This window comes from Ictidomys tridecemlineatus, chromosome 6, assembly GCF_052094955.1.
Source record: "Ictidomys tridecemlineatus isolate mIctTri1 chromosome 6, mIctTri1.hap1, whole genome shotgun sequence".
NCBI lineage: Eukaryota > Metazoa > Chordata > Mammalia > Rodentia > Sciuridae > Ictidomys > Ictidomys tridecemlineatus.
In genome coordinates this window covers 81,786,157-81,812,059 of record NC_135482.1, presented here as the reverse complement: position 1 = coordinate 81,812,059, position 25,903 = coordinate 81,786,157, and the positions used below count along the sequence as shown (strand labels likewise).

The window sequence follows — 25,903 nt, the reverse complement described above, 5'->3', positions numbered from 1 at the left end:
AAGCAGAGGAATCCATCAATATGTCCATTTCTTCCCAAAGTAAATCAACTCCTTGATTGAGCATTACTTGTTGAGTTATTATTCATTGATGCATCAGTTTATACAGTTTGTTGTGATAACTATTGAAGAAACTGTAGTTTGGTTTTATCTTTGTCTTCACCGGCAGTGGGATGAAGATAGGAATTCTGGCAATGATGCTAAAAAAAAAATATGTAACATTCCAACAGGTACTAAGAAAACAATTTTCTGAACAATTTACATTATCCTGAACAGAATTATTAAATATAATGAAAAGGAAAGGTGAAAGTAAACAAACAGATCTGTTAACCTCCTTATTTGTTCACATATTAAAACAATCCTCAACAGCTGTTTACCCAATTTAAATTAAACCATTAAAATCACCTGAATAAAAAAAAATATTTGGATCCATTTTTTCATGAGCGCTTCTCATATATGATCTATGGATATATGCACATACAGACATACAACACAAAACAAGTGTGCACACAAACGTACAACACATAAGACAATAGTAAAGGCCTTGTAGCTTACACAGGTGAAATCTCCATTGCAATGTTTAAAACTCCATAGTCAAAAAATAAAACCGATCAGAAAAACATTAACCTAGGTCTGTATGAGCTCAAAAAATAAAATAGAACTTTATGATGTGGGAAAAGGCAATAATAAAATAGATATTGAATAAAGCATTCTGGTTAATCACTGTCGCAGATGTAAGAATAGCCAAGCTGGAGCTCTGGATATCAACTTTTATGGATTTGAGTCAAATCATCTTCTTTTTGGTCTGTAGAAATCGCTTTGGTTAGTCTCTCTGGAATCCACATCGGCTATTGTTCTCCCTTTGGAAACACACAAACAGAACCCCGACTCCAGACAATCACTGGGTCAGGACCTTTCCATTGTCCTGTTAGAATATCCTTCCAAAGTACCTTAGGCTTACGTACATTTTTTGGACACATATGCCTTTCTGCAGCACTAAGCCCTCATGAATCCAAATTTAAAAAGTTTAGAGTAAAAAAATAAGTTTATCTTTGGGGGATATATACCCCTTTCCAATTCCCTCTTTTTGCTTTAATAAGTACATTTTAATAGTTTGATGAGCTCTCTCAACTATGCCTTGTCCCTGAGGATTGTATGGGATTCCTGTTATATGAGTAATGCCAAATGATGAGCAAAATTGTTTAAAAGAGGTAGAAGCATAACTTGGACCATTATCTGTTTTTAACTGTTTTGGAATGCCCACAGTGGCAAAATTTTGTAAGCAATGAGCTATAACATCTTTAGTTTTTTCTCCGGCATGAAGGGAGCCCATCAAAAATCCGGAAGAAGTATCAACTGTAACATGCAAATATTTTAATTTTCCAAATTCTGGCAAGTGTGTAACGTCCATCTGCCAAATATGGTTAGGTATCAGTCTTCTAGGATTGACTCCAAGATTAACTTGTGGTAAAAAGATCACACAATTTTGACATTGTTTTGTTATTTGTCTAGCTTGTTCCTTAGTTATTTTAAAACGCTTTTGTAAAGTATTAGCATTGACATGGAACCTTTTATGAAAATTTGTAGCTTCTTCTACAGTAGAAAAAATATGTATGTCATGTGTAGTTTTATCTGCTAAATCGTTGCCCAAACTAAGGGCTCCAGGCAATCCTGTATGTGCTCTGATATGTCCTATAAAGAATGGATCTTTTCTGTCCCAGATTAGACTTTGTATAGTGGAAAACAAAGAGAAAACAGTAGAGGAAGGGGAAATCCTACCAGCATCTTCAAGGGATACTGTAGCATTAACTATATACTGACTATCAGAAAATAAATTAAATACAGAATCTTTAAACATCACAAAAGCTTGTAAAACTGCATTAAGCTTTACCTTTTGAGCTGATTGTTTGGGTACTAAAAATGTAAAAGTTTGATCAGGGGTAACTATTGCTGCTGTACCATTATTTGACCCATCAGTGAATACATTTGGAGCATTCATGATAGGGGTTTTTCTTGTCATTTTTGGAAAAACTACAGGATGCGAAGACCAAAAAGACAACAAAGGATTAGATGGTAAGTGATTATCAAATGAAACATTAGATTTACACATGATTATTGCCCAAGTATTTAACTCATTAGCTAACTCATCAATTTGATCCATAGTATATGGAGTAATAATTATATTGGGAGAAATCCCAAACACTCCCTTTGTTGCTTTTATTCCTTTAAGTATTAATTGTCCTACAGCCTCAGGATACCTAGTAAGAATAGTGTTAGGTGAATAAGATAAATGTATCCACAATAATGGACCTTCTTGCCAAAATACTCCTATAGGAATATTTTTTGTTGGTATTACAATAAATTATAAAGGCAAACTTATATCAATTCTATCCAAATGCATATTTTCCATAAATGTTTCAATGATTTTTAATGCCTTTCTTGCTTCAGGCTTTAAAATTCGGGGTGAATTTGGATCTGATGGACCTTTTAGGATATCAAATAAAGGTCCCAACTCTCCTGTTGGTATGGCTAGATAAAGCCTTATCCAATTTATGTCTCCTAATAACTTTTGAAAGTCGTTAAGTGATTTGAGTTGATCTACTCGTATTTGAATTTTTGGTGGACGGACCATGGTTGAGGATAATAGAACTCCTAAATAATTAATTGGAAAATTTAATTGTACTTTATCTATTGCTATCTCTAGATTATAATTTTTTAATAAATTTGTAAGTGTGGCATAACATTCCAGCAATGTGTTTTTATCTTTGTGTGCTAACAGTACATCATCCATGTAGTGAAATATTTGTAGTTCAGGATTTTGATTTCTAAGTGGCTGGATTGCTTTGTTAACATAAATTTGACACATAGTTGGGCTGTTAGCCATCCCTTGAGGGAGTACTTTCCATTCATATCTATCCCATACTGGTCTATCTGATTTCCAAGTAATTTTTATTGCCTCAGTGACCCCTTCTGAAAACCCAGTCCATGTCCATTTATTCCTTGATCTATTTGAATTGGTATTGCTATACCTTGTTCTCCTAATCTTTTTTCTTTCCTGAAACCTTGTCTAGCCCTAATAGTGGGCGCACTTGGATTGATGTTGTTTGTTAATGTCAAACCTAATTGATCTAGGACATCTCGTCCCCATAAATTTATAGGAAGATGATCCAATACATGTGGCTGTATAGGTCCCTCACATCCTTCTGGATCCTTCCAATCTAATACCATTGCACTTCTATGAGGATTAGTTGCCACTCCTAGGCCTCGAAGCGTTTGAGTGGCTTGTTGTAACGGCCAAAGTTTTGGCCATTCTTGACGAGATATGATGCTAAGGTCTGCACCTGTATCCAATAGCCCATTAAATTCATGTCCTTGAATATTTAGTTTTAGTATGGGGTGAGAATCTAAATTTAAAGACAGCATAGCCCAATCTATACCTGTGGAGCCTAATCCCCTGGAATCTCTTTCTATACTACTACTGGAAAATTTATCATGTAGGCTGGGTATTATTAATAACTGTGCTATTCTATCTCCTGGTGAAATTACTAATATACCCTTTGGAGAACTAGTATAATTTTTATTTCACCTTCATAATCGGGATCAATTACCCCGGGACTTATTATAAGTCCTTTTAGAGTAGAAGAACTGCGTCCTAACAATAAGCCTACTGTTCTTTGGGGAAGAGGTCATTTTACTCCTGTGGGAATGATCTGAACTCCCATCTCTGGAGTTAGTACTGCTCTGGTGGAGGTGCAGATGTCCAACCCTCTGCTCCCTCTGGTTTGTCTAATGAGAGATCTGATGGATAATATGTCCTAGGCACTACCCTGATTGTGTTGCTGGGTTCCTCCATGGTGTTTCTGGGTTCCTCCAGTGCCCCGTATATTTGTCTTCGTGGGCCCCGGAGCATTGGGCCCCCCTGTCCGTTTTTTGGCAATGCAGCCCAATGCCTTTCTCCACGATATCGTGGGTAAACACCTGGTGCTTGTCCGTTTTTTGATAACGCAGTACCCTCTATGGTGGTTTGAGAACGGCATTCATTAGCCCAATGTCTCCCTCTATGGCATCATGGGCAAATACCCGGTATTCTACTCCTTTGATACCTAGCTTTGTTAAACCCTCCCCCTATGGGGGCAATTCCTTTTAAAATATTCTGTTTGTTCACAATTATAGTATGTTTTTGGCCTGGCATCTAAAGCCTGTTGTACTGCAGCTGCCAAGACTTGCCCTTGTTCATTATTGTCTCTACATAATTTAATATATGTGTTTAAATCTCCATGTTTCCATGGTCTAATGACCTCTCTGCACCAACAATTTGCTTTCTCATAAGCCAGTTGTTTAATTAATGGCATTGCTTGTCTGTGTCCCCAAAAACTCTGGTAGCTGTTTGAATAAGCCTATCTCTACAAATTCAGCGTAAGGTTCATTAGCTCCCTGTATTACCTTAGATAATTGACCTTGTAAATCTCCATGTCCTTGTAAAGTCTTCCATGCCCTAACTGCATCTGCAGCAATTTGTGCATATATAGCAGGATCATATTCAATTTGTTGCCGTTGACCCTCATAAGGTCCTTTTCCTAACAACATATCTAGATTTCTTTGAGGGTAACCGGCTGCTGCATTTCGCCTAGCCGTCTCCATGTAAAATTCCTCATTGGCAACCTTCCATAACAAATATTGTCCTCCATTTAGCACAGATTTACACATACTAGCCCAATCTGCTGGCGTCATGTCCAAGTTGGTAATGGATTCTTCCATGCTTACAGTGAAGGGTGCTTGAGGACCATAGGTTGTTATAGCCTCCTTTAACTGCTTCACTGTTTTGAAATCTAAAGCACGGTGAATTCGCTGCCCTCCTGCCTGCTCAAGTACAGGGCATGCTAATCTTTGAGGTCCTGTCTCAGGATCCCATCTATCAACTACGGGGGTTGAGGGCCACTCAGCTGTCTCCATAGGAGGAGCTGTTGGTTGAATTATGCCCTCTGGTGATAGAACTCCAAAGTAGCGTGAGAACTCAAAAGTAGAGGCCGAGGCGGATAGTAATGCCTCGCCTGTCAACCAATACTGTTGGCAAAATGCCAGGGGCCATACAGACTCGGCCGTGGCTCTCAGCAGTGTGTATACACCACAGTTTCTTTATCCATTCATATATTGAAGTGCATCTAGGTTGGTTCCACAGTTTGGCTATTATGAATTGTATTGCTATAAACATTAATGTGACTGTGTTGCAGTTTCTAAGTCTATTCTGTGTTGGGTATAGACCGAGGAGTGGGATATCTGGGTCAAATGGTGATTCCATTCCAAGTTTTTAATGGAATCTCTATACTACTTTCTAGATTGGATGTACCAATTTGCAGTCCCACCAGTAATGTATGAGTGTGTTTTTTCCCCCACATCCTTGCTAACAATTATTGTTGCTTGTATTCTTGAGCTGTCATTCTGACTGGAGAGAGATGAAATCTTAGAGTAGTTTTGATTTGTATTACTCTGATTGCTGGAGATGATGAACATTTTTTCATATATTTGTTGATTGATTGTATATCATCTTCTGAGAAGTATCCGTTCATTTCCTTAGCTCATTTATTGATTGGTTTGTTTGTTTTTTGGTGTTAAGTTTTTTTAGTTCTTTATGTATACTGGAGATTAGTGCTCTATCTGATGTGCATGTTGTAAAAATTTGCTTCTGTAAAATAGGCTCTGTCTTCACTTGAGTGATTGTTTCTTTTGCTGAGAAGAAGCTTTTGAGTTTGAATCCATCCCGTTTATTGATTTTTAATTTTGTTTCTTGTGCTTTAGGAGTCTTGTTAAGGAAGTCGGGGCCTAATCTGACATGATGAAGATTTGGGTCTACTTTTTCTTCTATTAGGTACAGGGTCTCTGGTTTAATTCCTAGGTCCTTGATTCATGTTGAATTGAGCTTTGTGCATGGAGAGATTCTAGGGTTTAACTTCATTTTGCTACATATGGGAAATCTCTGATTTTTACCCAACTACACTAATGCTCCAAATATGCAAATAATAAAAGCATCTACACTGAAGGTCTTGCCCCAATCTTAATTGAAATCTGCATAAGTATATTGTTATGTCATTTTTTAAAAATACATGGCAGCAGAATGCATTACAATTATTGTTACACATATAGAACAAATTTTTCATACCTCTGTTTGTGTATAAAGTGTGTTCACATCAATTCATGTCTTCATGCATGGATAATGATGTCTATCACATTCTACCATCCTTGTTAATCCCCTGCCCCCTCCTTTTCCCTCCCACCCCTCTTCCCATCTAGAATTCATCTCTTCCTCCCATGCTCTCCCTTCCCACTCTCTCCCTCCCCACCCCACTATGAATCAGCCTTCTTATATCAGAGAAAACATTCAGCATTTTTTTGGGGGTGGGATTGGCTAACTTCACTTAGCATTATCCTCTCCAGTGCCATCCATTTAGCTGCACATGCCATGATTTTATTCTCTCTTATTGCTCAGTAAAATTCCATTGTGTATAAATGCCATGCTTTTTTTTTTTTTATTTTTATCCATTCATCCACTGAAGGGCATCTAGGTTGGCTCCACAGTTTAGCTATTATGAATTCTGCTGCTATAAACATTGATATAGCTGTGTCCCTGTAGTATGCCGTTTTTAAGTCCTTGGGTATAGTCCTAGGAGAGGGATAGCTGGGTGGTTCCATTCCCAGATTTCCAAGGAATCTCCATACTGCTTTCAATAGTGGCTGTACCAATTTGCAGTCCCAGCAATGTATTAGTGTACCTTTTTCCCCACATCCTCTCCAACACTTATTGTTGTTTTTCTTCATAATAGCTGTCATTCTGACTGGAGTGAGATGGTATCTTTGGGTAGTTTTGATTTGCATTTCTCTGATTGCTAGAGATGATGAGCATTTTTTCAAATATTTGTTGATTGATTGTGTGTCCTCTTCTGAGAAGTGTCTGTTTATGTCCTTGGCCCATTTATTGATTGGGTTATTTGTGTTTTTGGTATTTAGCTTTTTGAGTTCTTTATATACCCTAGAGATTAGTGCTCTATCTGATGTGTGGGGGGTAAAAATTTGCTCCCAAGATGTAGGCTGTCGGGCTGGGCATGTGGCTCAAGCGGTAGCACGCTCGCCTGGCATTCGAGGGGCACTGGGTTTGATCCTCAGCACCACATCAAATAAAATAAAGGTATTGTGTCCATCGAAAACTAAAAAAATAAATATTTAAATAAATTCTCTCTCTTAAAAAAAAAAAGAAAGATGTAGGCTGTCTATTCACCTCACAGATTGTTTCTTTTGCTGAGAAGAAACTTTTTAGTTTCAGCTTATCACATTTATTGATTCTTGGTTTTAATTCTTGTGCTATAGGAGTCTTATTAAGAAAGTTAGGGGCTAATCCCACATGCTGGAGATTAGGGCCTACTTTTTCTTCTATTAGATGCCTGGTCTCTCGTTGTATTCTTAAGTCCTTGATCCATTTTGAATTGAGTTTTGTGCATGGTGAGAGATAGGGGTTTAATTTCATTTTGTTGTACATGGATTTCTAGTTTTCCCAGCACCATTTGTTGAAGATGCTATCTTTTCTCCAGTGCATGTTTTTTGGCACTTTTGTCTAAAAATAAGATAATTGTAATTTTGTGGGTTAGTCTCTGTGTCCTCTATTCTGTACCATTGGTCTACCAGTCTGTTTTGGTGCTAATACCATGCTGTTTTTGTTACTGTTGCTCTATAGTATTATTTAAGATCTGGTATAGTGGTGCCACCTGCTTCATTCTTCCTCCTAAGGATTGCTTTAGCTATTCTGGGTCTCTTATTTTTCCAGATGAATTTCACGATTGCTTTTTCTATTTCTATGAGGAATGCCATTGGGATTTTGATCGGAATTGCATTAAATCTGTATAGTGCTTTTGGTAGTATGTTCATTTTGATAATATTAATTCTGCCTAGCCAAGAGTGAGGTAGATCTTTCCATCTTCTAAGCTCTTCTTTGATTTCATTCTGTAGAGTTCTGTAGTTTTCATTATATAGATCTTTTACCTCTTTTGTTAAGTTGATTCCGAAGTATCTTTTTTTTTTTTTTCTTTTGAGGTTATTGTGAATGGTGTAGTTTTCCTCATTTCTGTTTCAGAGGATTTGTCACTGATATACAGAAATGCCTTTGATTTATGGGTGTTGATTTTATTGGGCTGGGGATGTGGCTCAAGCGGTAGTGCGCTCGCCTGGCATGCGTGCGGCCCGGGTTCGATCCTCAGCACCACATACAAACAAAGATTTTATAACCTGCTGCTTTGCTGAATTAGTTTACTAGTTCTAGAATTTTTCTGGTGGAGCTTTTTGGGTCTTCTAGTGATAGAATCATATTGTCAGCAAATAGTGCTAATTTAAATTGTGTTTTCCTATACGTATCCCTTTAATTTCTTTTGTCTGTCTTATTGTTCTGTCCAGTGTTTAAAGGATTATGTTAAATAGAAGTGGTGAAAGAGGTCATCCCTAACTTGTTCCAGTTTTTAGAGGGAATACCTTCAATTTATCTCTATTTAGAATGATGTTGGCCTGGGCCTTAGTGTAGATAGCCTTTATAATGTTGAGACTGTTCCTGTTATTCCTAGTTTTTCTAGTGTTTTGAACATGAAGGGGTGCTGTGTTTTGTCAAATGCTTTTTCTGTGTCTATTGAGATGATCATATTATTCTTTGAGTCTATTGCTGTAGTGAATTACATTTATTGATTTCTGTATGTTGAACCAACCTTGCATACCTGGGATGAATCCCACTTGATCATGGTGTACCGATCTTTTTGATATGTTTTTGTATTTGATTTGTTAGAATTTTATTGAGAATTTTTGAGAATCTGTGTTCATAAGCGATAGTAGTCTAAAGTTTTCTTTCTTTGATGTCTTTGCCTGGTTTTGGAATCAGGGTAATATTGGCCTCATAGAATGAGTTTGGAAGTGCTGTCTCTTTTTCTATACTTGAAATGAATTGAAGAGTATTGATTGTAGTTCTTCTTTAAATGTCTTGTAGAACTTGGCTGTGTAACCGTCCGGTCCTGGGCTTTTCTTGGTTGGTAGGCTTCTGATGGCATCTTCTATTTCATCACTTGATTTTGGTTTGTTTAAATTGTATATATCTTCCTGATTCAGTCTTGGCAAGTCATATGCTATTTTATTGAAGTATATGTTTTCAAAATAATTTCTAATTATCCTCTGTATTTATGTAGTGTTTGTTGTGATATTACCTTTTTCATCTTGTGTGCTGGTAATTTGAGTTCTCTCTCTCCTTCTCTTCATTAGTGTAGCTAAGAGATTTCATATGTTGTGTCTATGTTCACATTTAGCTCTAAGAATTTTTTAATCTCCTCTTTGATGTCTATTGTTTATTCAGTAGGATATTGTTCAGTCTTCAGGTGTTAGAGTAATTTTTATTTTTTATTTTGTCATTGATTTCCAATTTCATTCCATTATCTGATAAAATACATGGTAGTATCTCTACTTTTTTGTATTTGTTAAGAGTTGCTTTGTGGCATAGTATATGGTCTATTTTAGAGAAGGATCCATGTGCTGCTGAGAAGAAAGTGTATCTGCTTGATGCAGGTTGAAATATTCTATATATGTCAGTTAAGCCTAAGTTATTGATTGTATTATTGAGTTCTATAGAGTCTTTATTCAACTTTTGTTTGGAAGATCTATCCAGTGGTGGGAGAGGTGTGTTAAAGTCACCCAGGATTATTGTGTTGTGATCAGTTTGACTCTTGAATTTGAGAAGAATTTGTTTGATGAACATAGCTGCACCATTGTTTGGGGAATATATATTTATGATATGTCTTGTTGGTGTATGGTTCCCTTGAGCAGTATGTAATGTCCATATTTATCCCTTTTGATTAACTTTGGCTTGAAGTCTACTTTATTTGATATGAGGACGGAAACCCCTGCTTGCTTCCGCAATCTATGTGAGTGGTATGATTTTTCATAACCCTTCACCTTCAGTCTGTGGATGTCTTTTCCTATGAGATGAGTCTCTTGGAGGTAGCATATTGTTGGGTCTTTTTTTTTTTTTTTTAATCCAATCTGCTATTCTATGTCTTTTGACTGGTGAGTTTAAGCCATTAATATTCAGGGTTATTATTGAGACATGGTTTGTATTCCCAGCCATGTTTATTTTTGTTATTTAACTTGACTTGATTTTCTTCATTGATTAGTTTTTCCTTTAGGGTGCTACCTCCCTCTGCTAATTTTCATTGTTGTTTTTTGTGTCCTCTTCGTGGAATGTTTTTCCAAGGATGTTTTGTAGTGCCGGTTTTCTAACTATAAATTCTTTTAACTTTTGTTTATTGTGGAAGGTTTTTATTTCATCTTCAAATCTAAAGCTTAATTTTGCTGGATTCAAGATTCTTGGTTGGCACCCATTTTCTTTCAGAGCTTGATATATGTTGTCCCAGGATCTTCTAGCTTTCAGGGTCTGTGTTGAAAAATCTGCCGTTATCCTGATTGGTTTTTCTTTATATGTAATCTGGTTCCTTTCTCTTATGGGTTTTAAAATTCTCTCCTTATTCTGTATGTTGGGCATTTTCAGTGTAATGTGCCTTGATGTGGATCTGTTGTGATTTTGTATACTCGGATTCTTGTAGGCTTTTTGAAATTGGATTTCCAATTCATTCTTCATGTTTGGAAAGTTTTCTGATATTGTTTCATTGAATAGATTGTTCATTCCTTTGGCTTGGACCTCTATGTCTTCCTCTATACCCAATAACTCTTAATATTTTTGGTCTTTTTATGGTATTCCATATTTCTTGAATGCTCTGCTCGTGGTTTCTTACCATTATTACTGTGTGGTCTACATTTTTTTCAAGATGATATATTTTGTCTTCATTGTCTGATGTCCTGTCTTCCAAGTGGTCTACTCTGTTAGTGATGCTTTCATTTGGGCTTTTAATTTGGTTTATTAATTTTTTCATTTCAAGGATATCTGTTTGGTTTTATTTTAGGACTTCTATCTTCCTTTTAAGGAGAGCTTTTGCTTCCTGTATTTGTTTATGTAGCTCCTTGTTGAAGTGATCTTTCACTGCCTGTATTTGCTCTCTTATATCTTCCTTGAGTTCCCAGAACATTTTAACGATGTATATCCTAATCTCCTTCTCTGTCATTCCTTCTGCTGTAGCTGCCAATGATTCTAGTGATGTGGTGTCTTCATTTGTTTGGGACACTTTCTTCCCTTTTCTTTTTTTTTTAATCATTATAACAAATCTTCAATTTATTTGAAGCAATTTTGTTTCAAAAATTTAAGTTTCAGCAGTCACAGGAAAAATAGGGAATAGTTAGAAACAATAAAAGAATGATCATGAGTGCTGCTTTTTGATTTGTTTTTAACACTGTCATGGCTTTATTAAAAAAAAATAGTTGCACAAAAGTATTAACCTCACCGTTTACAGAAAGATTCTTTTTTTTTTTAAAGAAATTTTTAGTATTTACTTTTTGGTTTTTCGTGGATACAACATCTTTGTTTGTATGTTGTGCTGAGGATCGAACCCGGGCCGCACGCATGCCAGGCAAGCGCGCTACCGCTTGAGCCACATCCCCAGCCCTACAGAGAGATTCTTAAAGAACTTAACACACTATATACATACTGCAATACAAAGAGCATTAAAATAGGATCCCAAACTTCTACAAAATATAAAATCCCCCTTATTTATTTGCATGAAAATACCACCCACAAAGCTAAATAAGTTCTTAAAAGTTATCTGGAGGTTCACTATGTGTTGTTTTCAAACCAAAGAACTCTAATTTTGATTGCACAATAAGATGATTGATAAGAAAGTTAATATACAGATTTCATTTTAAAAATAAGTTTTTTATAATCTGTACATTGTATGTAATGACAATTCTTAGAGATATAGGGCATATCAATTGTTAAAAATTAGGAGAAAAAATGTTAATCTTTTGTACTTTCTGATCCCCCTACTAAATTTATTCCAAATGTTTTATTTCAGTCAGTTGTGCAACTGTTTTAGTTTCTCCACAAATAACCTTTAAAATGCCAAGTCATACATTTTAAACTAAAAAAAACCAAGCAGCATCAGTACTACACTCAGTAATTTAAATGTGTCCCAGTAGAAGAATAGCTTCAATTAGTTTACTGACACTAACTTTTAAAACCTTACAAATATTCAAAACAAAGAAAAAATTTTAAGATAGTCAATATGAACAAAGCAGTTATCTTGAACATGGAGCCTCCATGACAAAAACAGAGATGTACTTGTGTACTCGTTATATTTTATTTAGTAACCATGTAAGTAAGCACTCACTCATACTTATCCCAAATATTATTCTATTTTAATGGACATTCAATTGACAATAAGTCTTAATTTTAATATTTAATCCCAAATATTTTTCCAACTGCCTATAATATTCCAATTAAATGCTACATCTGGTAATGCTTTAAAACTATAGGAACAACTAAAGGTTCTAATCAGAAAAATTATAAATACTGTGTAGGGTTTGTATCCAAATAATTTGGGGATGCCAACTTAAAAATTGATTTAAATGTCTCATTAATTATCAACAGGCTATGAACATTGATGCTAATCCAAAAACCCTCCCCTGCTTCTTTACTTTCTTCATCCTACTTATATGGTCTTAGAGCTTGCTGCCTAAAATTGTATCAATAACAATATTTGTATCTCAGAAAATTCTCAATTTCTTCCACTCTGTTTAAAACCCAGAGAGATCTGAAAAGGTGGTTAAGGTATAAGACTAAAGGTTTTTTGGGTATCCAGAAATTCCCAGCTTTCTTTTGGGATAGAGAGAGGGGAGTCAATAAGAAGGGAAGGTGATCATAAAGAAATTGATGAGAAAATGCACACCTAAAACAAAACGAAATAAACATCCATTGGCATGTCATGATCTGCAGCCTAAAGAGAGGGCTCACCTGCGTGTCTTACTTAGTATAGGCAATTTTTCCTTCAAAAATAAAATCTTATCAATCACCAGAAAATCCATGAATTGTATTACTGACTAGAATGTCCCCCAAATCCATAAACTATATTACTGAATAGAACCTTTACTATTCTGCTTCTACTTTTCCAACTTAATTCATGTGACAAAAAAAACCACCCAAATATTTTGAGCTATTTAAAAAAAGTCAATGCCTTCAAAATAAAGATCCCTGGATCATCTCTAAATAATAATAATAATAATAATAATAATCAACTTATTCAAGAGACTACTGTCATTTCATATTTTAGATGACTGTAATTTCAGTTAATTTATAAATAACTTTAAAATCTTATGAATGAAATGCACCAAACTTCACCTGTGTAAAAGCAACCATGTTTTAATTACAGACTAAAAATTACTAATACAATGAACTTGAGTTTGAATTAGAAAAAATAAGCTTCTAAATATAATTGCTAGAGAATGTCTTAATGGGGGGAGTGTCAATGAAATTTTTTCTCTACATACAATATGATCATTAACAGACTAGTAAATCTTAACTGGAATGAGAAGGCAAAAATAGTAAAACCACACTTTTCTATAAAAAGTTACACATTATCTTCTGTAGTGATAGCTATCGTACATGAAAAAACAAAGATGTGATCACTATTGCACACCCAGGAATGCTGGGGAATCTGATCTTAGAATGATCTAGTCATCTTCTTCCTCTCCATCATCTTTAGCATCTTGTTTCCTCTTCTCCCCCTGGAGACCTTCTTCTTCCTCTTCCTCATCTTCTTCCCCTTCTTCATCCTGAATTTTTTCTTTCATCAAGTAAGAAAGGCCCACTTCTTCTTCTCCCTCTCCCATTTCTGACCCTGCTTCATCTTTATCCTCCTCCTCATCATCCTTCTCCTCTTCCTCGTATCCTTCAGGTGGACCAGCTTCATCTTCCTCTTCATCTCCATCATCTTCATCTCCATCCTTATCCTCCTCCTCTTCCGAGTTAGGTGCTCCATTCTCCTCCTGATCAAATCCATCTAAGTATGTGATTTGTTGCAGCAATTCAAAAATACTTTCTCTGTAATCTTCCAGATTTGTGATCTCACCGTTAAACAAGTCAAGACTTTTCAAATTTTTAAGATTTTGCAGAGCTTCTACTGTACTAAATAAGATCTTTGATTTTGTTTCTACTCAGATTGAGGTAGGTAAGATTTGGACATTTTTCTGCCAGGACTTCCAAGCCTCCAGAAATTATAGTGTCACTAAGTTCCAACTTTCGAAGTTTGTTTAAGCTGGGAAGTTGGGCCAGTGAATCTAATTCCACATTAGCCATACTCAGAAACTCTAGTTCTTTAAAAGTGTCATTCAGGCCTTCAATTTCCCCATTGACACACAGGCAATTATCAAGAACTAAGTGTGTCACCTCCTCCGGGGCTCGGTTCCTTAACTCTTCTTCATCTCCATGTCCTCCCCCTCCTCTTCTGTTCCTACTCTCCTCCTTTCCCCTTTCCTGCTCTTCCCACTACCCCCCCAACCCTAAAATTTTAAAATGATTTGGAAATGAATGAAAAGAAACACAAATTTAAATGCCCACTACCACCAGATAGATGTGGTGCAGAAAGAAAAGAATAGCAAATGGATTCCAAGGAATTGGGACTCTAACTTGGGTGCCCCCACCTCCTTGTCCACACACCTGTGCACACACACACACCAGCAGTTCCTTTCCCTTCAATGGCTGCTCAGAGACCTTCCCTTGTCTTTTCATGTTGCTCTTGTGTCTTCCTTTTCAGCTCCGTGGTTCTAGATTGTTATTGTTTTTACTGTATAGGTTTGTAGTGCTCTTGTAGGGTTCCAAGACCTCTCCTTTGTGGGGAAGGACAATGTTTACAGATCTCAATATCAACAATATACCACCTATGAACAGTTTGTTGTTATTAAGGCATTCACAGTTTTGTCTTGATGTACAGAAATGTTGAATTCAATTATTATCTAAAATATAATCAGTAGTTTTTTAAAAATGTTTCTGACAGTGGACAATAACCTGGGGGTGGGGCTTAGGACCATATGCTGAGGAGGTAGGATGTGAGGATATAGAGTCAATGTATCTTAGGAAGTATGAAGGAGAAATCTAGTGAAGAGGGTTAGTAGCAAGAGACTAGACAGGATATAAATTTAGGGTAGGCAAGTAGGTGGTAAGACAGTAGAGTACATAAAACAAACACACATATGTATTTAGAAAAATACAGGATGTTAAAACAGTAAGATTTGGAGGGGGAAAGAAATGAAAGAATAAAAAGGAAAAGAAAAAAAAGAGCATGTATGATACCTCTATATTATATCATTCAGATGACTCAGTCCTCAAAGTCCTATTTCATGCAAAGTTCTTGGTTTCACATATGTTGGGGATGTGAGGGCCGTAGGATGGAGGGGTAGAGGAGAAAAAACCAACCAACCAACCAACCACAAACAAACCAACAAACGAAAAACTTAAAGGAAGAATCCAGGGTTGTAGCTAGCTTTAGAGATCCGTATCTTTCCTGCTTCTCTTCTCATCCAGTAGGAGGCATCGTCTTTTGTAAGCTGGTGTCTCTGTCCTCTGGATGGTGGAGGTAACCAGAGTGGAAAGTCTGGTCCTGGTGCGGGGCGCCTGGATGCTGGGGTGGCACCCACTCATCCCCTGGAGAAAGACTGCACCTCACGGGTCTCTTTTTGGGACCTCTCGCTGGTATGATGGGAGCATCCCGTACTATCTCACTCTCCTCTCTTTTTGAGAGAGAGAGAGAAAGAGAGAGAGAGAGAGAGAGAGAGAGAGAGAGAGAGAGAGAGAGAGAGATAGATTAATTTTTTAATATTTAATTTTTAGTTTTCGGTGGACACAACATCTTTATTTTATTGTTATGTGGTGATGAGGATGGAACCCAGCCCCCAGCGCATGCCGGGCAAGCGCACTACCACTTGAGCCACATCCCCAGTCCATCTCTCTCTCTTGCCTGGAGAATTCCCAGTTCCGGGTCTTTCCCTGTCCCCTAGCAGTTCCCAATTGAGGAAACTCTCACCCAGGGCTCCTGTGGGCGGCTCCTGGTCACATTGCACAACTATGTTGGGCAACTACTGTGTTGGGTTACCACCCCTGGGGAGGGGGGAAGGTTGGAAACCTGGTACTTGGCTGCTGGAGATCCGATCTGGAAATTTCCCCCAGCTAAATGGTGAGACTGTTGAGTCAAGGTGGCAGGGGTGTGCTTTCAGCACCGGGGTGTCTGGTGAGGTGGAGGGAGCCTGGCTAGGTGGGGGGAACCGGGTGATGGCTTTGTGCTGAGGGTAGGCAGCAGCTGAGTCACTTGTGTGGGAGCAGTGCGAAGACATGGCAATCTGCAGATGCGTTGATAGATGATTCTGCTAAGGCTCACCGAATCTTGTGTGGACTGGAACTTTGGGCTTTGAGCCTGCTCCAGCGCAGGGTGTCCTGCTGGAACGCTGAGGCCTGGAGCCCCATGTGGGGTCACAGTGCTGGTGATTTCTGTAGAGAGCAGCTGGATGGGATCCTCTACCACTCTCGGAGATCTGCAGGTCTTGCTACCCTGGCATGGGGTGGCTCACTGTCTTCCCCCGCCACTATGTTTGGTCGTGTTACATAATTTTTACATTATAGTCAATGATATTTTTCACATCAATTTTAATACATTATTAGTAAGTTTTGTTCATAATATTTTTCATATTGTTTTAATACATTATTATGTAAGTTTTGTATATGTTTTCATATAAAGTTTAAAAATATTTGCCACAAAAGATGATAAGCTAAGAATCTGAACCATATTAATTCCCCACCCTCCACATACTACACCATATAGAAATGAACCGTGTGTGTTTATTTTTGAATTTTTTTAATATTTATTCATTTATTTTTAGTTATAGGTGGATACAGTTCCTTCATTTTATTTTTATATGGTGCTGAGGATTGAACCCAGTGCCTGATGGTGGGAAGAGTAATTGCTGTTAGCAGCAAGAGCAGAGGAATACTATATTAGGACATAATATGAAAAGGTTTCATGATTTGGGCAAGACTTAAGAATACATGCTAGGTGAGTGCTCTACCTCTGAGCCACAACCCCATCCCTATGTGTATGTTTACTTTAATATAAAACTTTATAGAAAACTTTAGTCATTTCAGTTAATTAAGTCAAAACTTTCAAAGAGTAGCAACTTTTGAGTTCCTAATTGCTTACAATCTTTAGAATTGTTAGAATCTTTCTGTGTAAAATTCAAAATGATTTGCCAATATTGGCAAAGAAAATAAACCATTACTAAACACTTCAAATATGATTACAAAGCAACATTCTAATTTAGAAACATGTGGGCTTTGTAATAAATCAGTAAGCATGGCAAATCCTGCACTTTTGGAACCTTAAGAGAAATTGCCTGTGTTGACTTGTATTTTGTCATGGAAGGTGAGTTCACTGAGGACTTTGAAATATGAGATTATCAGATTATTAATTCAGCTTGTATTTATACTGGTATTGTGAAAAAATACACATAAATCCTTTAAAAGCATGAGTGATGAATCCCAGGCCCTTCATTCATCCTCAGGTTGCAAATATACTACAATAGCATATAATTTTTTCTGCTCTTTAATGTCTGTTTATTTGTTTATTTTTGGCTAATGGCCGTAGCTTCCTTGTGCCGCTCAACTTGATTTTCAGTTTCATCAATAGCTCTGACCATTAGTTTTTTTCTGACTATCCCACACATAAAAAAATAAATAAATAAACAAACCAAGCTGTAAGTCTGTTTCTAGGAGTTACTGGGTAGGCAGAAAACAGTGCTGTGTTGGAATACAGATGTTTCTTTGGCTGGGCCACATGTAACTAGCTGCAGACCCCAAGCTTGTTGCCAAGGCCAATGTCTCGGCTTGGCACCAGAATCACGAGCCACCACACACCTTTGTAGGTTCAAACAGCAATTCTTCATTCCCGCTCTCACACCGCCTCCACACAGGTCCAGGGGCAATCGCGTTCTGCATCTGCCCGCACAATTCACCTCCTCCATGAGGCTATCTCCAAATCTCATTTTAATCTCATGAGAACTCAACGGGAACAAGCAGCAGGAACACCCTAATCCCAGCAATAATCTTCAACCTCTAACTTCCCTAAAACCCATTATCTTAAACTGGCAACTCCTTAAACTCAAGGATCCGGTTACTTCCTCAAACCTGATCAGCTCTAAACCCGGATCCGCCTTGGTCCTTGAGCAAGGTCACCTTATTAAAGCATGCATGCAATGTCCCATCGAATGTCCTCTAAGCAGCATGGGGTACGCTTGGCAAGGAAATTTCGATGCGTCATTCCTACTTGGTAATGGCCCTCAGCAGCTTGTGACTTAAATTTGTTTCACATTTCAACTGGCAGTAGTTGTCAAAGACCAAGCATCTGTTTGAAAGGATATTTTATTTGATAACAAAAGTCTTATTAAGAAAGCAAAATATACTTTCAGAATATTTGAAGAGTGAAAGTCATGGGTGATTAATTCCCTGAATGAATGGGTGGTGGGAAGAGTAATTGCTGTTAGCAGTGAGAACAGAGGAAGACTGTATTAGGACATAACATGAAAAATTTCATGATGTGGGCAAGACTTAAGAATTGGCTACAAATATGATTTTGAACATGGTTAGGCACCAAGATATTTGATCTTACCTTCTACAAACCCTATTCCAATGAAAGGACACTGAGATTTTGGACTCCAATCTGTTTTCAAAATTTGTGTTTCTGTGTGTTACCCCTATAACTTTCAGTTCAACCGCTCCTCTTCCTTCAAGGTCCAATTCAGTGATGGCCTATCTAGTCTTTATAGATTTGCTTGTCAGGGACCTGTAGCATTTTGAATCTTTCACATCCAGCTATAGTTTTGTCTCTTTTGTTACTGGTTTCCCTGCTGGATTGTTAGAATCAGGGGTCAGGAAATACATATTACATCCCACATCATTGATCACATTATTTAGCTTGTACACTGAATGTGATGTTGATAGAAGAGGAAATAGAATGTTTAACAAAGATGACAGAGTGAGTGTGGCCTCAGAAGGAGGAGTAGGTGTGATATGCTGAAGAAAAGCAGCCATCCTAGGTATATGAATCACCCCAAATCAGAAAGAGTTAAGTTGGAAAAGCAGGAAAGGAGTTCAAACTCAAGGATTTGGCTTTTATTCTGCAGTCACTGAAAACCAGGTAGATACTAGCCTGATTAAAAAGAGGGTTGAGACCATTTCTGTCTGTGCACAAATTAGTGATGAAGATAGTAGTATATTTCTCCTTTTTATTTGGAACCACATCAAAACCTGTCTTTTAGTACAAAGGGGTACTAGTTCACATTTATGTGACACATTTCCTCCAGAAATCCTTGAGAACTTGAGGAAGTGATGGAAATGATTCAGCAAGGGGACTTCTTCCTGAACATGCGACGGACAGTTGTGACTGGATAGAGCTCTTAGCCAGCCCATAAACAGTCTTTTTGTGATTTCTGTTGATGCCACTTCAAGCTTTTCCCAGATGGAAACTCCACAGAGGATGAGACTGAATGGAAATACATCTGGAAGACTTAGGGTCCTTCAGGTAGATTTCATCCTGAATGCTGACCGAAGAGCCTGAACTACCTGGAGATGACTGACTCATCAAGAAGATAGACATTTTGGTCATAGCCTGATTCTTTGATTACGTATGGCAATAAAGAATATAATGGGCCATTTGCTGTGGTACACACCTATTATTCATAGAAGAAAAATCCTTGGTGTAAAGACAAGTACTTACAAATAGCTTTTTATATGACTCAACAAATCTTTCCTATACAGAATTATAAGAGAAAAATGTGACACTGGAGTGACACTGAAGGCTGAGGCAGGGGGGATCTCAAGTTGGAGGCCAGTGTGGGCAATTGATTGAGACTGTCTCAAAATAAAGACTAAAAAGGGCAAGGGATATATTTCAATGGTAGAGCATCCCTGGGTTCAATCCCTGGTTCCATCAAAACATAGAAAAACAGGTGGTGAGCTGTGCTTGTCTTACAGATCTATGCTTTAGACACTTAGGTTATATCTAAGAGGAGACTTTGGGTTCTACTTAGTTTTGGAGCATGGACTGTGACAGTATTATAATAAACAGTAACTTTCCTAATGATTGTTTGGCATCTTCCTCCTAGTTACAATGGTCATGCTTTAGAATATCAAAGAGTTTTAGAAATAAGAAATAGTAATAATGTGTTCTTCATCTTAAAGGGATGTATAGGTGTCACTTATTTCACGGTTTGGAGGGTTTTCTTGGAACTCAAAACCTGAGATTGTGGGAAGGATGTTAAGGGTTTGTTTTATTCAGTGGACACAAATATAGACTGTATTTTTTTTTCTCTTGTAATTCTGTATAGGAAAGATTTGTGAGTCATATAAAAAGCTATTTGTAAGTACTTGTCTTTACATTAAGGATTTTTCTTCTAGGAATGTTGTTTGCTTGGGTTTGGGTTTTTAAATGGCTTACTTTTCAGTTTAATAATGCACTCTTGTTTTTAAATTAAACTTGTCAGTGAGCCTTTTTGTGAGTGGCTTCGTGTGTTGGTTAGTTAGTATTTATAGCTTAGGTCTGTTTTTGAGGAAATGACTAAAGCCTCTTGCATTCGATCAAAACTGTAAAACAAAGAACATCTTTGACTTACTTAAACAAGGCCTGTGATCACAACTAAAAATTTTAATGGTTCATGTTTATAAATGTTTTTATGTATTCTATCTCAGTTGGGCTAAATAATTGGAACTCTGTGCTGAGGGAGGAATTGAATAAACTCAGTGTCTCTTGGTGTCAATTCCTCTGGAGCAAGTTCTGGCAACACTTCTTACAGAACATAGGTGTACTCTTTTCTTCTCTTTAATGTACTCTATAGGTTTTTTCCATTGACATTTCTATCCAAGAACCTTGACATATGTTCAGCAAAGAGACTAATGGGCAATCGGGTAGGGCCTAGGAAGTGAGTGATTGACAGACATCTGTTGTGTCTTGTTCCCTGCCAGAGCTCCCTGCTGCCTTATTTATCTGAATCTGTTTTGTGTGTTATAACAAAATACTCAAAACTGGTTAAATTATAAGGAAAAGAGCTTTAATTTGGCTCACAGTTTTGAAAGCCTAAGAACATGATAATGGCATTAGCATTTGACGAGGGCCTCATGGCCAAAGACATTACATGGTGAAAGCTTGTGATATATAGGGGAGAGAAGGGATGGGGAGAGATTGGTTGGTCCGTCACTTGGTGGGAGAGGAAGCAAAGGAAGGGAATGGGCCAGGCTCATTCTTTTTTATAACAGCCAACTCTTCTAAAAATTAGTTTACGCTTTTTAAGAACTAATCTACTTCCAGAGACCAGCATTTATCCCTTCTTGAGGACACTCATGACCTAGTTACCTCACACTAGGCCTCACCTTTTAGAGGCCCCACCACCTTTCGATACCATTACATTGGGGACCAAACTATTACATGAGTTTTGGTGCAGACAGACCACATCCAAATCATAGCACCATTCTGGCACATTCACAGGCTCTTCTACTCTAAACTCACCCTCTCACCATTGACTCAGTCCTCATAGAAGTGTAGTTCTTCCTTCTCTGCTTCTTCCAGCCAAGAGATGAAGAGGGTTTTCAGAAAGGAAGTGAGAGCTTAGCTCCTGTCTGCTCAACCTCTGACTGACCTGTGCTTGGGGTCCAAGCTGGAAGTCACATTTTCCCATAAAAGTTGAGATGATGATTGGATTCTGTGTGTTTCAGCCAGCCATGTTGTGAACTCAATTTTCTGCACTAGGTTTTCTTGATAATGAATATTTGGTTACATTAATTATTTCAACCCTTTCATAAGCAACTCAAGAAACCACTTCTCCAACTAAATGATTAATCAAAGTGAAATTGCTCTACCCACATATCACTGGCTTCTGCTTCTGTTCTCAGAAACATTTATATATTGAGATTCCTAGAAGCTCACTTTGAAAGCTGTTCATTAATGGAAGCATTTTGGAGCATAATTTAGTCTTAATCAGGCTTGCCTAAGTAGACACCATTAATCACTTAGAATTTGTTTGGATTGGTGTGTATGCCTAGACTATATATGAAACCAGCTTTAAGAGAGGGAAAAATGGACAGATGCTTACCTGATATGATGGAAGAAATTCCTTCAAGATGGTTCACACCCCAATTCATGACTAAAATTCTGTTGTCAGCAAAGCATTTTAAGCACCTGCTTCCCTCTCTCTCCCTCTCTCTCCCTCCCTCCCTCTCTCTCTCTCTCTCTCTCTCTCTCTATCTCACACACACACACACACACACACACACACACACGCACTCTCTCTCTCTCTCTCTCTCTTAAAATTATTTTTTTGTTTGTGGATGAACACACACAGTGTCTTTATTTATTCTTATGTGGTGCTGAGGATCAAACCCAGTGCCCCACACATGTGAGGCAAGCGCTTTACAACTGAACTACAGACCCAGCCTACCTGCTTCTCTTTTGAAATTCTTTTTTTTTGGTGGGGGTAGAGAGAGAGAGCGAGAGAAGGGAGAAAGGAGGGGAAGGGAAGGGAAGGGAATGTTGTTGGAAGGATATCCATTATGTTGTTGCAGCCTTGGATCTGACCCTTTTGTTTCCCTGCTGGATTCAAAATCTGGGGTCATTGGATCCTCTATTCTATCCCTTAGCAGAAGGAAGCAGACACATTCTTGTGTCATAACATTATCTAGGACTGGCCCTTGTTCTTTAAGAAAATGCATGTGTGCATTATCTCTTGTATTTAACTTGAAGAAACCTTACTTTCTTATTTGGATGGAGGTAGTTACAAGAATTTTGAAGAGTAAGCACCTAAAAAGGAACATTTACTGTTCTTAAATATTCTTTTCCACCAAATTATCTTGTTACTATATCATCATAGGGATATATGTGCCCGTATACACTAATGCGGGGATTTTTTTTCCCTACATGAGTTATTTAAGAGATAAGGGAATCAGAAATGTATTTCTGAAAAACAGTATATTTGTTTCTGTGCATTGCCTTTGTACTATTTTTCTTGGAAGACAAAATAATAAATGAATTGCAAACATTTCTTTTTTTCTTTTTTTTTTTTTAGCTTAACAACTAAATGTACTTGACTTTTTATACCTGTGGTTTCCAAATTGCAAATTCAACCAACTGTACATTAAAAATATTCAGGAAGAAGAGTTGCATCTGTAGTGAACATGTGCAGACTTTTTTCCTTGTCATTATTCTCTTTGTAAGGTCCTTGCTTAGCATCTGGATGGCCATCTTAAGCGACAGCAGCCATTTTAAGAAAAATTTTGCTTTCCTGCCCAAGGTCATTTCTGAGAAAGCCTCACCACTCCCTCATACCAACCCCACCCTTAACTACCCAAATTAGGACCCCTCTGGCTCTAATCCCTGAGCCTGCTCCTTAAAAGTCCTGATCCCCAAACCTCTTGTGTGTATCTCTTCTCTTTCATTTCTTGCCTTCTGTCTGGGTTTCCTTGCCTTCCTTTCACTCTTAACTACTATTTACATGGCATTTACATTATATTAGGTGTTGTAGGTAATCTGAAGGTGACCTAAGTATTTGGAAAGGTGTACACAGATTCTACACATATACTGTGACATTTTACATAGGAACTGGAGCATCCTTGGAGTTTGGTATCTGAGGGGATCCTGGAACCAATCCCTTGCAGATTCCATGGGATGACTATTCTAAAAACATGATTAATTTACTCAACAGATAGTCGTAGAGTATGTGCCATATGCTAGGTAACTTGATGATGGTTTTAGCAGAATATCAGTTTTCAAAGAACAATTGAAGCTGTTCAATAACTAAAGAAGGAAGAGAAAGAAGGAAGAGAAGGAAGGAAGAGAAGGAAGGAGAAAGAGCAGGGATGCTGGATGGGGAGAAGGAAGAGGAAGGGAGAGGATGGGTAGATAGAGGTCAGTCCTTAATACATATTTTCTTGTTTTGAATTATACCTGTGTTACTTGGTTTGTTCAATAATAGCCATCTATACTTTTTTTTTTCTTCCTGGTGTGTTATAATTTGGAATTAGTTTTGATTTGCCATTTTTTATTTATTTTTTTTCAGTACAGAACTTGTATGGATCAGTTTGCTAAGGACGTGCGAGATTTGAAGAGCTGAAAAAAGTCAGTATTAAACCTGTTTTTTAAAAATGTAAGTAAACTCACTCCTCACCATTCATATCTGACATCTCCAGAGTGTAAATTTCTTCGCAGCAGTAACGGTACTTGGCTCTAGTCAGTCTGCTCATTTTATCTTGAAATTGTATGGCCTACCTGTCTGTTTTAGAACTTTAAAATTTTAAAGCTGACTGTAGGGTTTGGACTTGTTGTGGCACCCAGTGAACAAATCTTTATTTGGCACTGATAAAGAAAATGCAGACCTGGTAGCATATTAAAGGCACGAGCCTCTTTGTTCTTACGTTCTTTAATGCTCTGAACCTCAGACAATTTCAGTGCCTCATTTAAGCCACTGAGAATTTTTGGCCCATTAATGACCTGATAGGCTGAGAAAATGAGATGGTAGTTTTCACAGACGCTTATTCCTTTTAATGGTCATAATTGCAGTTTATTGAGATTCCACCAAGAGATAGGCATTGATTAATTCAAGTCAATATTCATTCTGCAAATACTTTTTCTAAATATTTGATAGGTGCTTTGACATTCTGACCTTATCCTCATGACAGCCTTGCAGAGTGGAAGTTAATATTTCAAAAATCTAGATGAGGATATTGAGGGTCAGAGAGAGGTAAGGAGCATGTCATCAGTCATTCAGATGGTAGATGTGTACACAGTGCTGTGTGAACTCAATAGTGTCAGTGCTCTTCCTGGCATGGGTGTTAGTAGAAGTGTTTTGGTTTGTGTTCTTTTTTTTTTTTTTTTCTTTCTTTCTTGGTACTGGGAATCTAACCCAGGGCTTTGAGCATGCTAGTCAAGCACTCTACCATAGAGCTACATCTCTAGCCCTTTTTATTTTGAGATGGGGTCTACAGGATCTTTCTAAATTACCTAGGTTGGCCTTGAACTTGTAATTCTCCTGCCTCAGTCTTCCAGGAAGCGGCATCTTGTACCTGGCCTTGGGTTGTGTTCTTAATAAGAACATGAATCAATCCTTCTAATACTTAGCTGTGGTAACAACCAAGAAGGAAGTTAGAGAAACATTTCCATGTTTGAGAGGTAGCTTGAGTACCTAGATGGAGAGTTAAGAGATCTGCTGTCGAGTTCTAGCTTCTTCAAGGATTTCCTCTGTGAACTTAATAGATTAGATTAACTCGGCAGGAAACAATTATTTTTAAGCCAACTGTGTGGATAGGCCTGATGCTCACTCTCAAGGTCTCCTTCCATGGTTTTTTTTTTTATCCAAGTGTCTTACACATGGAAGAAAATGGGTACATCATAACTGGATAGCTTGATGGAGCAGTTGTCACTAAGTGGACACACCTGTGTAATTCCAACTCAACTAACTGAACCTTTGCAGTACTCTAGAGTCCCCTTTCCTTCCTGTTCAAGAGTAACCATTATTCTGCTTTTGGTTAGTTTTGCCTGGTGTTGTTTTGGTACTTGGAGTTGAATCTACCACTGAGATATACCTGCCTAGCCCTTTTTATTTTTTATTTCAAGACAAAGTCTTGCTAAGTTGCTGAGGCTGGCTTTGAGCTTATAATCCTTCTGCCTTGGCCTCCTAAATTACTGGGTTTATAGGTGTGTACCACCAGGCCTGGCTAGTTTGCCTATTTAAAAAAAATTTGTGGAGATATAAATATATCATACAGTATATCTGTTTTATTTTGCTTATTATGTTTGAGCAGCTTATCCATAATATTGCACTTATTTTATCTTTTTTAATTCCTCTTGTTTAATGGTATTATGTGTCTGTTTTATGGTTGCTGGACATTTAGGTGGTATCTGGTTGAACATGTTACTCATAGGGC

General features: G+C 37.6%; 1 protein-coding gene and 1 pseudogene across 3 annotated transcripts in view; one reads left to right on the top strand and one right to left on the bottom strand.

The window, feature by feature from the left end:
• Ppfibp1 (PPFIB scaffold protein 1) overlaps nucleotides 1-25,903 on the top strand; it is a 234,677-nt gene that overhangs the window by 42,681 nt on the left and 166,093 nt on the right. Inside the window, exon 2 of one of the 3 annotated variants that reach the window (XM_078015003.1) lies at nucleotides 24,045-24,126. The exons of 1 other annotated variant lie outside the window; for it this stretch is intronic. The gene's annotated coding sequence lies outside the window, so the exon portion shown is untranslated. Of the gene's footprint in view, nucleotides 1-24,039; nucleotides 24,127-25,903 lie in introns of all 3 variants that reach the window. One more of the 3 variants, XM_078015001.1, reaches the window with a different exon arrangement.
• On the bottom strand, nucleotides 13,611-14,362 carry LOC101960970 (acidic leucine-rich nuclear phosphoprotein 32 family member E pseudogene; annotated as a pseudogene).